This window comes from Amphibalanus amphitrite, unplaced genomic scaffold (assembly GCF_019059575.1).
Source record: "Amphibalanus amphitrite isolate SeventyFive unplaced genomic scaffold, NRLGWU_Aamphi_draft 000794F_arrow, whole genome shotgun sequence".
Taxonomy (NCBI): Eukaryota; Metazoa; Arthropoda; class Thecostraca; order Balanomorpha; family Balanidae; genus Amphibalanus; species Amphibalanus amphitrite.
In genome coordinates, this window is record NW_024882288.1 from 132312 (window position 1) to 148087 (window position 15776).

At 51.2% G+C, this 15776-nt stretch overlaps 1 protein-coding gene across 1 annotated transcript in view; it reads right to left on the reverse strand.

The window, feature by feature from the left end:
- The window catches only part of LOC122366278 (dystroglycan-like), a 63836-nt gene extending 50743 nt beyond the window's left edge, over nucleotides 1-13093 (reverse strand). The window contains exon 1 of the mRNA XM_043338343.1: nucleotides 12951-13093. The gene's annotated coding sequence lies outside the window, so the exon portion shown is untranslated. The remainder of the gene's footprint in view (nucleotides 1-12950) is intronic.
- Between the last annotated feature and the right edge of the window lie 2683 nt (nucleotides 13094-15776).

Genomic DNA, 15776 nt, shown 5'->3' on the forward strand with positions numbered 1-15776 from the left:
CCTGGATTCGTGAGCGGCAGCACGGCCCACGCGCCGAGGCGTGCCGCGCAGCTGGGTAGTGGGCGGCGGGTTATGGGTAGGTACAGGCTTTCTCAGGTCGGAGCATGACTCACGGACATGAGCCTGATCAAGTCATTCAAATTTAAACGAAGGGTTCAATTCAAGGAGAGACAAGCTGCAAATACAGGATGATGCAAAAGTCGACAAAGGAACGAACAAGAAGGAAATGGAACTGAGCAGGCAGGGTCGGCCGTCGGGGTGCACACAGGGGATGGGCCGGGCGGGGCCGGGGTGCACTAAGGGAACGGACCGGAGGTAGCTCAGCTTGCGAAACAAACACGGCTGGGTGAGCTCTATCACAGATGACTGCATGGTTAGGCGGCAATGACACGAAGCAGGGGTAGGAGCGGAGGGGAGGAGTGGAGGGTAGGTGGTAGCAGCGGAGGGGAGGGGCGGCCGGACCTCCGGCCGGACGGGCAGCGTGCAGCGTGCACACCGTGCGGCGTGCACTGTACAGTGTCACATGCACGGCCCCGCCGCCCACGAGCACACAAACACCTCGTCGGCCGGCGGCGGTGACGTCAGCACCGGCGGGCGTTCCTGGCCGGCGCGGATGACCGACCCGCCCGGCGTCGTGTGTCGGGGAGGGCCGCAGCCGTCCACAGACGCGGCCGACCCGCCCGCCCGGCGTGCAGTGTCTCGGGGAGGGTCGCAGCCGTCCACAGACGCGCCGCCGGTACCGGCAGAGAGGGAGGGGCGGACGGGTGTTGTCTCGTCCCAGGGATCAGCTGTGTCAGACACAGACAGCGGCGGCACTCCCCGGGTAAATCCAGCGGTACAGAACCGGACCGGACCGGATTCCAGCCCACATGAGGCCGCGGCCGGTCACCAAACACAGCTGGCCGCAGCCGGAAAACACACAGGTCCTCCGGTTGCACGACAAACAGAGTGAGGTGGCGCACGGACGTCACGTCTCTATGCAGAGCTGTGACGGCGCATCACGACGGACGGTGGCCGCCATCTGGCGTCCCCGGCGTCACTGACCAGTTCCCTCGGCCACCGACCACGGCCCGGACCTCGGGGGTCGGTTACCATGGTTACCGTGGAGGCCGGATTCCGGGGTGGGTGGAGGAATGGAGGCTGCCCCGTCGCGCGTCGGCCGGGCTCAAACGAGGGCGGCCCGCGGTCCGTGCGAGCCGTATGGGACCCAGATGTGGTCGGCTCGTATCCATCCCAGCCAGGTGTTTGATGTGGTCACACAGGACGGTGGCTGTTGCAGCGAAGCGTGCGATTATATCTCGTGGCTCACCAGCCGGTGAAAATTGAGGGTGACGGCACTAAGCCAGGACCGAATCAAATGAACTTACTTGCAGACAGCCCGACATGCCTTAGAAAATGCAACGAATATAGCCCATGCACGGCTGCACGTGAAACTGCAAACAGTTTACCTGGACAATGCGGTCCCGAACCATAACCCATAACGTGGACCGCACATTGACGGGGTTCTGGGAAGCAGTCAGCGTGTTGGTAGAGGTCAGTTCTGGTTTGGTCTCGCCTCAGAGCGCCACGCAACGGAAAACAGAACTCCGAAGAACTCTCTCACCAAACGTATTCAGAAAATTTAAAACCTGACGTTAATCAAAGCTCATTTTCACATAACTAAATACCTATTTTAGACGGTCACTGAAATTGATAAATACAGGTAGGTAAACGTGCCATCTAGGAGTAAGGACAGAAAGGAATTCAGGTCGTGTTTAGGAGGGCAGTGCTCTTTTTGCCCCCATTGCAGTCCCCATGAGTGAAACTCCTCGCCCAGTGCGCGGGCGCCGGCCTTGGCTGGGCTGAAGCCGTCCATCTGCCGCCGTGGGGCCGGCCACTGTCTGTTTACTGCAGAATGGCATGTCCGTGGTCACGGCGGCAGCGGCATGACGTCAACAATCCCGGCTCCCCAGGGACAAACGAGACACAACCAGTTAGGTATTTAGTATATCTAAATCAGTTCACACACAAATACATCATTTGGTAACTAAAAGACCTTATTTGGTAATAGCGAGCTGAGCAGCAGAGTGAAAACAACACGTGTGTTCCTCTCTGCACGCTGAAATACACGTGGCGAATAAACCATCCCAACGCGGCGTCACATCTCTGGCTGTGTTGAGAGCTCTCTTCTCTCCCATTATAAGATCCCTCGCGTGGGACGGCCATCATGCATACACATTGCACGAGACGGCAGCTCGGCCACATGACCGGGGGACGGTCGTGACGACCTCAGTAGTGGTAAATAACGCCGGCACCGGCCGCCAGCCGCCCGGCATAAACACAGTGGCCGGCCCCGGCCGACTGGGGCCTCCGCCCGATAGGGGTGGACGGCAGCGGGCGCCGCGGAGACGGGCCCGCCCGCCGCCCACGGCTCCAGTGCGGTATGCAGCCCGCCCGCACCGCCCGCCGTCTACAGTCCACCGCCCGACCACCGCCCACCGCCCGCTGCTCCCCGTCCAACATCCACCATCCACCGTCCACCGACCATCATCCACGATCGCCAGCCATCCGTCCCATTTCAATATTCCAAGGCCGGCTGCGTCCGTGCGGCCTCCTCTGGCCGCTGGTAGCCACCGGACCGGCGCGCCGCACCGTTCAACACAACCCAGATGACGAGATTCGGGCACCGGCGCGGCGACCGTGCACGCGTGAACGAATGTGCAAGAGTGCGTGTGCACGTCCCGTGGACGAGCGGGACGGTGGACGCGTGGACATGTGCGTGCAGCTTGCACAATAGGCTAGCGGACCGGGTGCCGGGCACCGCATATGCACAATGTAGATGGCTGGCGCTGGGTTTCGAAGGCCCAGCGCTGAAACCAGGGTCAGGAGAGGAGGGTGGTTGCCAGGTGGGTGTCTGAAATGACCGGGTGGGTGCGCTTTACGGAGAAGATGGGAGGGTGGATAAGTATCGACACAGGGGTGGGAAACCTGCCGTGCACACTGCACAGTGCACAGCCGGTTTGTGTTCCGACTGCAGAGCGTGGGAGTTTGGTAGAGGAGCAGCGAGAGAAGAGCAGAGGGCAGATGAGTAGCAGAGGGGAGAGCAGAGAGTAGCAGAGAGCAGAATAGTGGAGGGAGAGTGCACAGAGCAGAGAGCAGAGAGTGAGCCAAAGAGCGGCGGAGGGCGCGCGGCTCCAATCGGGATGTTGTGACCGGTGTCGGCGCAGAGGAAGGGGAGAGGAGGGGAGCAGAGGGTAGAGGCAGGGCTGAGCGATGACCTCCGGTATGCCGCGCCGCCCCGTCACTGGCCGGAAGGGTGGGGCAGAGTGCGGGGAGGGAGGGAGCGCCGAGTAACCCACGGAGGAAGCCACGCACAGCTGAGACCCGAACCACTTCAGAGCAGACACAAATAAGCATCCAGAGGACGGCAAAAATTGGACAGCTCGCATCAAACGCGACAATAAACAGTGCGCCTCACCCGGCCTGGATGCCGGCCTTGATTGGCAGTTTATTATCGTTCAGCCGGCTGGTATATTATTGCAGCAATGCCAGATAGAGGCCGACCGCCGGCAGCTGGTTCCAGGAATCAATCATTAGAGGGTTGCCGGAGGCACTGGACGGGTATCAGATATCCCTATCCTCACAGGCGCTCGATCAGCCTGTCTGGCTGTACTGAGGAGCCGGTTACTCTTATAGTTCGACACAGCCAATCCCGTCCTGACCGGCCCTGAACGGCTCCTGACCTCCCAACCCCGCGGCGGGTCGGTGCGCCACCTGACCAGGCGCGCGGCCGCGGGCCATTCAGGCGGTATTCCGGGTCACAGGTCAGAATTCAGAGACCTATCCAGGTCAGGTGGCACAGCTGAGTCGCGTCTGCAGCGTGTCGGTCCACCTGCAGTGTTGAGCTAGCTGCCCTGGTGTGGCAGCGGTACGGGAATCGAGTGGGGCTCGGAGGAATACGCGTCAGACGCACGGCGGATTGACCTGCTCGGAGCTGGGTCGGCTCTGGGCCGCCGAGTTTGACCGCATACCGGCCTCGGAGCAGGATGTCCGAAGAATGGGACAGTGCGACAGGACAATAGGGACGCCGGGAGGGAGAAACGCTGCACGACTGACACAGTGACAGACGGAGATGTGGGACAGTGAGCAGGCGACAGGACAGTCTCAAAAGGAAAACAGGACACGGAAGACCAGTCATAACAGAACAGCATGGGTCAGTCACAACAGGACGGCGTGAGAGTAACAACAGAACACCGGACTCCAGGCCGCCCAGACGGTGACAGCAGGCAGTCGGACCGTACAACCGGGGAGCGGGATCATAGACCGCACTGTGGAGGCGCTAAACCCGCGGCGGCGGCGGCTGGGTGGCGACGGACGGCGTCGGGTCGTCGCGCGGGGCTCAGCTGCGGCCGGGTGCAATGACCGCCGACGAGTGCCGGGCCGGGCAGTCACGGCGCCCGCCAGTAAACGCGCTGCCGCCTCCATGTCACCTGACCACCTCAGCCGAGGAAGTGGGGCGACCGGTGTGGGTACGACAGTGACCCCGCCGAGACACTGCTCAGGTCAGAGACGGTGGCTATTCGTGATGCAACACAGCATCCAGATCGCCTTAGCTTAACATTACACATTCTGAGTGTTTCGATCAAAACACTGCCCAATCGGAGACCACCCAGACGGACTCCAGCGCTGCAGAGGGGCGCCGGTAGCTCAGAGGGGAGGGAGTACGTCACCCCTCCCTCTGCCTGCAATGACTGACCGCTGCACTGCTGCAGCGCGCGCCGACGAGTGTCCGGCTGGGCCGCGGCGGCTATTAGCCCAGTGTTTGGACGGGCTAGGTTGATTAGGGCGGACGTAATGAGTTGATTAGGGCTAAAGTCTGCGAGTGACCCATATCGAGAATCATGGGCGGTAAAAGGATCGGAAAGTGAGGGGGTCTTAAATTGATCGCATAGAGCAGGAACGGCTATTTTCCCGTAAATTCATCGGCGTTTCGTCTCGAATAAAGATCAAATGAAGCAAACCAATCAGTTCGGTTTGCGCCAGAAGATGATGTGCTTATTTACCGTCACTACTCCGGCCCCCAGTGCCATAAATCAGACGCCATCAGTCACAGCTCCAGCGCCGCCGACTGACGGCGGTTAATTTCGCCATGTTTACGTCACCCGGCCGGAGCTGGATACACGGAAGCTCCATTAGACATCGCAAAGGTAAACACTCGTGTTGTTAGAAGTCAGAGATGAAGGAGTCGTCAATGGTGTTCTTATTTACTGGAAGCGGATCAATCGTGTGTGTTACTTCCAGTGATCCTTCCGGGTCAAGCTAGGATCACGGAGCAAAGGACAGGGCGGACTGTGGGTTCCTTTCCGGCTACCCGACGGTCTAGCCCATTCCGCAACTGACCTCATGGTCTCATAGTCAGACCCGACCAAGAGGGACGGGCCAAAACGGCGTAAGTCCGGATTAAGTCCGGAAAAGTCCGGATTCAGACTAGAGATGCCCTTTTTGAACCCGCGAACCCGCTTTCTGCGGGTTTTCAAAACCCGCAGGGTTTTTGGCGGGTTTGAGAAGCAAAACTTGTCGTGTGGCGGGTATTTGGCGGTCAGACTTAAGAACCTATAATTTTTTTTTTTTTTTTTTTTTAGATGCAAAACACAATGCCAAGTGCATTTGCTCAGGTTAACAATACAACATTCATCAAAACAACTTTTAAAACAGAACCAAATATAAAAATATATCAAGGAAGCACATTTCAAATGCAAAACTGAAAACAACCAGCAATAGCATCCACAGTCTGGCAATGACCAAACCAGGGTACAAGCAATAAACTACTAAGCATAAATAAATGCTGATGAAAGCATTCCATAAAACATAAAAGACCCTGAAAGCAAACTTATAGGAAGCTGAACTGAAGTCTATGTGCACTGTGCAGTGTGCACTAGATATACATTATGGAAGAACCCAGACTTAAATGAGATGTTGAAAATCAGAGCAAATGCCACATGTTACTTTATTTGCGTCTGGTCGGCATAAAAAAGAGCTATCAGCTAAACAAAATTTGATGCAAATTCATTGATTACCTATCCTACTCTATGTTCTGTTCCACCCTATATTACGAAAATAACACACCAATCACCAGGGCCTCGGCTAAGGAATTTTGACTACTGGGGCAAATCGTCAAAGTGTGTTGGCGCCCTGCTGGGGGGGCCCCCCAGCAGGGGGGGGGGGCCGCAGGTGTTTGAACACCTGCGGTTTTTCCTGCGGTTTTTCGCGGATATCTAAAAAACGGCGGCGCTCCATCACCCATCAATTTTACACGTGTTGTAAAAATCTCAGACCAAGGTCATTCAAGATCAGGTTACCAGGTCACTTCAAGTGACCTCACCTCATGAAATGTTTCCATGTATGCCGTAGCTACACCGAGTGACCGATCGCTTTGAAACTTTCAGCGATTGATAAGGGCAACAGCATGTACAAAATTTATATCTCGGAATTTTCATATCGGTGACCTAAGGTCGGCTCACTTTTGCGACCGATCTATTATAAGTCAATGGGAGAAATTCAAAACCACCTCTTTTGGACGAAAGTTATTCTAAACACTATAAAACACTGTACGTGACTTTGACACACTGAACATGAAAATAGCACCCGTGACCCTTTTTTATGCCCCTGAGGTCATCTCAGTTCACGAATGGTATCTAACAGTTTTTCGCGAATAACTTTTGAAAGAGGCATGCTAGAGCGATGAAAATGCCTTAGATGTGTTTGGTTAGACGATGCAGATCGACTGATATGCAACATGACAATTTCCGGTCAGATCATGACTTGAACCTGAGGTCGAATTTTCAAGTTGACCTTCAAGGTCAAATTGTAGTTAATTTGATGCGTCTTGACGAGAGGAACACGATGTCGGATAAAAGAAAGCGCTTGCATTGGGCCTTGGCTCGTGCAAAGCATGAGTCAAAAGTTATTGCAGAAAAACTGTTCCCCCAAAATCGTCTTTAGTAGTTTTTGCCCCTTGCAGGCAAAACCGTTGGCGTTAGGTCAAATCTAAGAGAAAATAACCAGAAAGCATGCTAATATGGCTATCAAATGCGCTTTTCCGCGGTGCTGTAGCTCTAATTGGTTCCCGAGTTAAGCGTCGGCATCTTGTAAACTGTCGATATTCGACCTGAAAATCGGCGAAAGTTGGCCTTCACCATGACCTGACCTTTGACCTCACCAAAAAAGTGGCTCAAGTAATTTCGTCATTATTTTTGACGCTCTTTCGAACGAAGATGGATTATGGGGTGTAAAAAGATATGCTTGCTAATGTACAGTCCACAGCAGAAGTAATGTGCGGTTTCAGTCATGGGTATGTTCTGCTTCTGAAGCTTAGGAACGATTAGTCAGACTACAATGAAACTTTGAATGTAGCTTATATGTATCGTCAGTCGTCACCCTTGCAGCTGCAATTTTAGCTATTGACATCTTCTTTTCGATCACTCCGCATTAAACAATCGCCAGTCAAAGCCAATCGTTGAGATTGGTAAAACCCTACATTACTTTAGCGGTGGGCTGTACGCCTATGTTTTTGGATGGAAATTGAGGGTGCAGCTGCACACCGTGCACTCCCTCTTCCGCCGCCCCTGATTTCTTGCCACAAACGTCTTCAACCGCTCCCGAATGAAAGAATGTACGTTAATATTGATATATTCTCATTTTGTGGAGGTTGGGCAAAGCCTGACCACTACTGGGGCATTCCTCGACTCTACTGGGGCATTTGCCCCAGTAGTTAACATGTTAGCCGAGGCCCTGCCAATCACCCTTACAAAAAATCAAAATATAGACTGGCCGGCCCAAACATAACGCAATACAATACTGGCGCACTTCCGACATTCTGACAAGGATGGGCATTTGACTGCGTCAATTTTGGTCTCTGAGGTGAAGGAAAGCTGTCATTGATGACGCAATAATTTTCAATCAGTTTTTCTGTCTTGGTTTTTGAATGCCTCAAAATAGCAGTTATACATGTTACAAAACCACGTAGCTGGTCGCATTTATTTCTTTTGTCTTTTTACGTCCTTATCATTTGTATGCCGACAGATGACCAGCCGGAGAGCATTACCAAGACCATCTATAAAATCATTACATTTAATTTAGTATTTACTGTCTCTTTATTTCTAAACCGGTGATTAACCTCTAAATTGTAAAACTTTAGCTGTTGTGTAAAATAATTTAATCAGAATGGCACATGAATATGCATTATACAACAGTGTTTTCGCAACAAGTTCGACTAACTACGGCCGCAATAATTTAGTCGCTGTAACATTCCTTCATCAGCTGTTGGTGACGCTTCTGACGCATGTTTCCAGAAATGCGTGGTTCATTGGTGGTTAGTTGCAAGGCCATATATGTTATTATAGTTGGTTTTTGCTGGGATTTTGCATGATTTGTTTTATGTGTAGATCGACTGGATACTCATTATTCACTGTGTCACTATTTATTTTTAACTGGAAATCGCATATCTTTTTATATCAACATTCATTTTGATAACAATATCATTCCAGAGGCCTAACATTGAGAGGGAGCCAGAGTGAAATTTTGATCCTCAGCCAATGCTGAAGGGTAAGGTGAGAGAAAGATTTTACTGAACTCTTCAGAAAGGAATTTCAAATGTATTGATGCATTATTCATTTTCCACTATCCAGTGTGCACTTCCTGAGGACTTAGCATAGCAATTTCAAGTCCTTACTATTTGTTTGGCTGTCTTTTTCTGCACAGCAATGAAGCAAGTAAGGTTTATATAGCTCTAGCATTGACTCAGCTGTATTTTTTTCTTGCAAAAGTATGTTTTTAAGATTGCGGGTTTTTTGCGGGTTCGGCTCAGACAAAATCAGCTTGCGGGTAGTTGTGGTTGGGCAAGGGGTAGCTGCGGGGCGGGGCGGGTAATGAAATTGCAAATTTGGGGCATCTCTAATTCAGACGATCTAGATTGAGTAGGCATTGACGACAGCCCAGCTCCAGTACGGACAGTGCGGTTCAGTTGCCAGTACAGCACAGCGCAGACGGGCCAGTCGCCAGAGGGGTGTTCACGGGCACCGCACACTGCTGCGTGCGGTGTGTGCGGTACCAGGGGGGTTCGCTCCCGTCAAGGCCCTATATACCAGGTAGGGTCGTCCGGCGATTCTACCTTTTCGTGACGTCAGCTCGTGACGTCATTTGGAGTCAAGTCTCGAAGCCCCGTTCAATCCCCATGTAAATGAGCGATTTTCGAAGCACTGTAGAATGAAGTCTGTACAAGATATATCAAACCTAAGTATCTTATCTGAAAGAGCAGACAATTTCCTGCAAGTTATCTATTACGTGTTTTTCGCTAAATCTTTTGCTTTTTTCACAAAAGCGTAAAATGTCCCCCCATGTCTCCGCAGCTTCCCTGCCGCCGGCCGCCGCGCGGTCGCGGTAGTGTAGTGGTTAGCGTGCCCGCGCAGTATTCCAAAGGTCCCGAGTTCGAATCTATGCGGTGCGGAACTTTAATTGCAATTCCAAGCTGAATATACGCACATCCATAATAAATTATTATTCGTATAGCTAAACTGTCACCAAGCTATCCATATAAATTGACTTCACCCAAAATATCGGCAAGATTCTATTAAAATATAAATTCAAATATGGCGGCTTGGACTGCCGCGTGCGTTAGGCTCCGCCCATAGCTCCGCCCACATGCGTGACGTCATTCGTGTTAGTGGACACGCAGAGAGATAGGGGACGACATGGGCCTGGCTCCCGTGCCTTCAGCATTACGAAAAATGGCAACAGCCCGTGAGCAGCATCAGCGCTCACGCACATGTTCAAGGAAAATAACATGTAATTAGCTGCTGACGACGGCCCTCTCCACCAATCAGAGCTCGGTAACTCGAGCGCTGATTGGCTGGTAGCAAACGCGTCATATGTGGGTCTCATTTTTTGCTATCAGTGAACGCGTTATTTAATACACAGTGGCCTATGGAGAATGGCCCGCGGAATTGAAGGTCAGTGTTTTATTGCTTCGTACATGCGAATGGGAGTATTTGAGTGGCAGTTGACACCATTTTCGAAATCTACAGTGAATTTCTGATCGACTCATGTATATATTTTTATGAATTTGACAGTATTAGTGCTACATAGTCGGTGTTTTATGTTGGTGTTGTTTCTCTCGACCTTTGTCTTGGACTTTAATCATATCTTTTCTCGAAAGTGCTTGCCATAACCAGGTCTAAACTGTATCTGTATAAAGGGAATATGTGTTGAATATGAGGGGAAAGTAGTCATGACCATTCTGCCTATCAAACTGCCAGAAGGTGTGCTTGTAAGGTGATTGAAACTGCAGTACGGGTTGCAGATGTGGGTTTGACATTAGCATTGTTGTTGTAACCCCACTTGCTCTAATAAAATGGCAACATGGGGTTATGTACACACTATTGCACAGCCTGGTATCAAGCTGGTTGATATGTGGAGGATAATGAAAGCATAAAAGAATAGGAGCGTTGCGTCTTGTGACTTATGTCAAGTCATTTTAAATCAAATGATTGTGATTGTAACTTTTACTTCAATTATTATTGCAAGTTTTGACCTTTGTAATCATCAATTTTTATGTATACCAATTTCATATGCCTGTGTAATGTCTGTGCGGCTTTGTGCAGTGTGTGTGTCTTGAAACAAACCAATTTATTTTGTACCTTTTTGTACTTCAACAAATGTATGTCAAAGGACAAAAATGTCATGTCTATTATCATTGACACTACTACAGCTAACTTTGCCTGTATTCCTATCTTTCAGAGGCATTCAATTCAATCTGCTTTCCAGTGCAGTACCAAGGAGGCTGCAACTGAAACTCGCACAAAGGCAATCAAGTGTCACTTCATCAGCCTACAGTAACAGCCCATCTGTAATCAAGATATGGATGAAGGGGCATAGAAGAACAACCAGTTCAAACATGAAAAGATTGTATTTTGTTTTGGAAGCTATTTCTTAGCATAACAGAACAGTACACTTGCTGCTTTTTATGTTTGCCCTGTGTGCAGTTTTGAATAATTTTAACCATGAGATGCTTTTGTCAACTTTTCTCTTTACATAAGCTTCCTTTGTCATGCATGTGTAATTTTGAGTTAACATGCATGATGTATGGACATTTCCCTTGGCTCCATAGAAGTTAAAACTACTTGCAAGCTTTGGTTATGGACATTGGTGCTATATATGATGCTTCAAATGTGTCCAGTAGTTGATGAAGGGAGAAGAGGAGTAGCACAGCTGATAGCTATTACCAAAAGTATGTGCTTGTCTGCACTTCGGGCTGTTTTACTTCCTTGAGTTAAAAAACCCTCATCTTTTGTTTCTTTCCTGTGTGCCCATTGTTTCCATGGTGCTATACATAAACGACAAGTTTGAAGTTGGTACCCAAGTGAGCAAAATGTGTATTATTTCAGTCCGTCTTGAATCATTCGTCTTGAATTATATCCCTAACTGACATCCTGTTATTTGTCCTGCAATGTCTGTGCCTGTGTCCGCCCTTACCTCCGGCTCCAGCCTCCAACCAGCCCTGCTGAGCTCTGTCGCCGGCGCGGTGTGTCGCAACGTGCTGTTTCTCCACTCCAGCCGACAGCTGCTAGGAATCGTCCTGTGCCATGCGCCATGCGACACAGCAATTGTAAGCTGCAGGTCACATTCGGACTGATTGGCTCCGCGTATGTGCATCCGGCCGGGAGCTAGTCGATATCAGGGACGTGGGTCGGACTGTTGTGGCGGCGTGCACTGTGCTGGTTGAAGTTGTATTTCTGTTAGTGAAAAGCATTAATACATAACCGTGGCCGCAGCCCAATGTTATTGTGGATTTCAGAGGGAGTGGCCAGTCAGGAGGGCCCCATGTGGGTATGGATCCAGTGTCCAGTGGGATTGGGCATTGGCTAAGATTTCCGGCGATTGATAAACGCTTCTATGATAGTAAACCTATTGAGTTATGAGGGGAGGTCACGTGACGGACCTGACCTTACTAAACTCTTGTGAAAACACGACACATACGAACGGTAAGAAACCGACAACTCTTCTTTCTGCCAAGTGTCATCTTTATGTGAAGGATTTCTTGGCACTGAGTGTTCAGAAATTGCGTTGTTTTTGGACTGTGCAGAGGCTCACGAGCGACAACATAGGTCAACAACCTGACCTACCATAAATATGCGACTTGTACCATAAGATCCAGCTTGATCAAAAGATAGGACATGTCAAATTTCATCTCTTTATCTCAAAAGAATTTTGAGCTATCGTAAAAACCGCCAGTGTGGCACCATATCGCCTCCGCGCGCGGTCGGAAGGTAAAAGTTCGCCGGCTCTAACTAAACAAATAGTCGTCGTATCGCAAATTCATTGACGGCGCTCGAAGCGTCGTTGAATTTACTTTCGAAACATATCCTAACATTACCGTTTAACTGCCCCGCGCAATCACCAACAAGCAAAAGTTCCGCGCATCCCTCCTCATACAGTGTTAGCGGCGGCCGGCCGCCGGCCGCTGACCCACATTCGCGTCATCAGGGAATGCCGCAACTAATTTATTGTTTCCAACTTTTTTCCCGGAGCGTTCTACCTGGTTTATATAGCCTTGTGCGGTACGTCCAGCAGGCGTGGGGGTAGGGGATGGGTAGGCGGCTCTGACGTCACGGCTGCGTGCGGTGGACGGTCCGCTGTGGCCAGTCCCGACCGGCCACAGCGGTCGCTGTGTGCGGTGACGCAAGGCTGACGTAGGGACGCAGTGGGCGGAGCTTGGAGGCTGTGTGCGGTCCGACCGCACACAGGGTCCGTGAACAGCCCTCAGGCGGTGTTTAAAGTCCCCGATCCAAGGTCAGATGCCACACCTGCCACAGGCTGCATCACGCCGTGGCCGGTCCGGCCCCGGCCGGCGGACGGCCATTTTGGCGTGTCACTGGGCGGGTACACCTGACCCCTCCCTGTCCGCACCAACTCACCTGAATCTGAGCCTCGGTGAGCTGTGTCCGGATGACGTTGGGCTGCTCCTGTTTCCGAGCTGGACAGAGTGGACCAACCCCTCACCGGCCGGCGCGCGCCGCGACTGCGACGCGACGCGGCACGCTCCCCGCAGGCTCCTTCCAGCAGTAGTTCGGCCCGCCGCCGCCGCATGGCGCCACCTGCCCACTGTCCGGGATTTGTGGTTCGAGCAGCAGCTGCCAGATGGCAGGGTGGTACAGTCGCGGGAGCCCCGACCTGAGGCCGTTGAACGATGCCTGGTGAAGGGGGGGGGGTATGAGAGAGGTGTACGGGTGAAGTAATCAGTGACGAACGAATCCGCCAGAAGTTTTATCCAAACACAAGCTGGGTACCTCAGTGCATAGTGATGAGGGGCCGGGGGAGGTGAGCTGTGCTAGAAGGGGCGGGCGGGGGCGGGGCCGGCACTGGGCAGGAGGCATTCCACCGCTCAGCTGCACCGCGCATGCATTAGGTATACGGTCATTGCCCCCTCCTCCTCCCCGGTTCGCACAGGTAGGGGTCATCATCAACATCTCCACTCCATGGATGAGCAACCGCACCTACTGTGCAATCGCACTGTGTGCCTATGTCGGTCTCAAATAAGGAACTTACAGCCCACCAGGAACTCCCCGATGTCCGGCTCTTGCTGGGATCAGGGATAATAGCTCACATCTTGGGATATGAAATAAGTAACAGTGCACCGCAGCTTGTGTCAGCGGATTAATAAAACTATTTCTACTATTGACGGAAAACCTCCGGAGGTGCGGATGTCCGTCCCCGAATACCCGTCTCGCTGAGGGTGGGGGTGAAAGGGGGGGTTGGATAACTCTCTACCGTTGGTTTGCGGTTTTCAAATTGTTTTCAAATAACTCGCTGGTCTCAGCATTTTCTATAAGCTGCACTCGCTATACCGCATGCGAGAGGTCGGAACTTCCCGGAAAAAAGATGACTGAATATAAAGCTATAGGTACCTAGTGAATGTGAATCCCTGTCATTTCTGACAGGCACAATTCGAGTGGAATGCCCTCAGAGACCTGCAGCACATCACGTCAAACGCAGACACTAATCCTTCCATCTGCACAGTGCACAGCCCTTGACCGGTGAGCTCGGCACGTGCATTTTTTTCGGTCCGGTCCCGGCGGCCCGGGCCTCGATTCCGGACCGGTCCGGAACTGATCGCTCACCCGGGCCGCAGCCGCAGCCGGAGCCGGAGCTGGCGGTGTACAGCATGACACGGCTCGGTGTTGAATCGGTGATCAGTATTCCAATAAATTCACCACAGTCAGCCCAGGTTGAACTGCTGTCACTGCCCAGTCGCCAAAGGTCATTGCCGTCTCCGTATCACTGAAAAAAGTTTTTACCATCAATTTACTAAGTTACTAGCTTTGGTAAATTTTACCATCAGCCTACCATCATATTACTACCAGCCTACTATGGTGCTGAATACTATCCTGCCTTGACATGTTGATATTACCATGGTTACGTTTATCAGGGGTGGTTTTGTACCCCAGTTTACAAGGTGGTAACCACCTGAGGCTAGTAGATACCCTCGTAAGCTAATATTCCCTACCATAGTAAAATCAACCTTTCCACGGGCGGATCCAGCAGGTGAATTCGGCGATCAAGTCTCCTCCTTTCCATAGAGGTGTTTGCCAATTTTTGATATGTTGGAAGGAGCGTCATCCAAGGACTAGCTGAGACCCTGAGCAATTAATAGTTTTATGGACGAAAGGCCAGAAATTTCTTGCAACAGTTCCCTGGGTGTGCTTCTGCTGCTATGGTAAGGTATACCATGGCAACACCATGACAACACTACACCCTTACTAACAATCCACGTGCGTCTGACTCTGCTGCAGCGGCGCCGCCATGTCAGTTCCGGCCGCGCGCCGGCGTTGTGAAGGTGCTCCGTGGTTTTAAATATTTGAACGGTGATTGTGTGGGTGGTTAGCGTAGCTGACGGTGGAGGATACTCGGAAATAACAAGTAAGTCGTTGTATCTTCAGCATAATAATACTTATCTCACGAGTGCCATTTCCAGCAAAGATCGCAGCCTTTGTTTCGGTTCATGTTGTTGAATTTCCTTGAGACCCTGTTGGACCGGGTAGGGGGAGGGTGGTGGGGTGGGTATCATTGCGGGCATTTCCCAGCGTCGGAAATCAACGTGTTTTTTTATTTGTTAACCCACGCCTCACTGGGGTATGTGCTCTAACGCGCCCCACAGCACGTTACAGCACGTTACAGTGGGGGGGGGGGGGGGCTCCTAACTCCGAAACTACTGGGCCGATTGTCAAAATTCAAACGGCCCCTGGTAGCCCTGGAAATATTGTTGAGCGAAGCCTAATGTCATTGACCTCGAGGTCATCGATGACGTCACAGGTCAGGTCAAAGTAAAAATATCAGCGTCTTGGCACTCTGGGCGCCGGCCAACAAATCAGATCAGGCTCATTTTTTGTTTGCACACTCGTGAATATATGCGTAACATAACCTGAGGGTACCGAACTTGTACTTCGAATTTTTCAGGTCAAGGCCATCTCATCCCAGGTCACGAAAGCTTTATATCGTGCATCGGTGACGTGAGACATGTTTTATGGTTCATGTAGGCCATATATATCGAAATCAGTGTTGTATGTGTCAGTTTAGGCCATTTTAGCTGAATATAGCTGAGGTCAGGTCAGGTCACTTTAGGTCAAAAATGGTCAAATTTTGAAGTTGACATTTTTCAACAAAAAAGGTGTTTGTCAGATGAAGTTCACATATATTCAACGCATATGTGTTCAAACACATATGCTTTTTTTCATTCAGAAACG